The sequence below is a fragment of the Sinocyclocheilus rhinocerous genome, unplaced genomic scaffold, assembly GCF_001515625.1.
Source record: "Sinocyclocheilus rhinocerous isolate Xijiao unplaced genomic scaffold, SAMN03320098_v1.1 scaffold382, whole genome shotgun sequence".
Taxonomy (NCBI): Eukaryota; Metazoa; Chordata; class Actinopteri; order Cypriniformes; family Cyprinidae; genus Sinocyclocheilus; species Sinocyclocheilus rhinocerous.
In genome coordinates this window covers 150,520-151,024 of record NW_015642829.1, presented here as the reverse complement: position 1 = coordinate 151,024, position 505 = coordinate 150,520, and positions in this window count along the sequence as shown.

Sequence of the window (505 nt, the reverse complement as noted above, 5' to 3'; positions counted from 1 at the left end):
ACAATGCATGTTGTATGAGAGATGTGCTGAGTTAGCCTTAGCACACCTCATGAGACCAAAAATGCCTGGCTTCTCTCTCCTTCCCAAGTCTGACATGACAACAATCTTTTGCTAAACAGAAATAGTCCAAATCTATTTAGAGGCTACCTACAGATATGCATCAAATGTAATTTCAGCAATAAAGAGAAGAGCTGCCCACACCAGTGGGGCCCTAAATCATGAAAGAGCATCTACACCTGATACAATGTTTAGCTATTATAGTTCACTCAATGTGGTCTTATGCTGCCCTCTGCAGGAAACTGCATCATCCGTTTACCATTCTTGAGCATCCTTACACTTGAAACCTTTTTCCTTAACAAACACAAACACATATTCACATATAAATTATGAATTCCTTTATCAAAAAGCACCAGAGGCAAAAACATCTAAGAAATGTTTGATGTTCTTGCCTCTGTTGCTGTTTTCTTATATATATAAGAATATATATTTTATATATATATATATA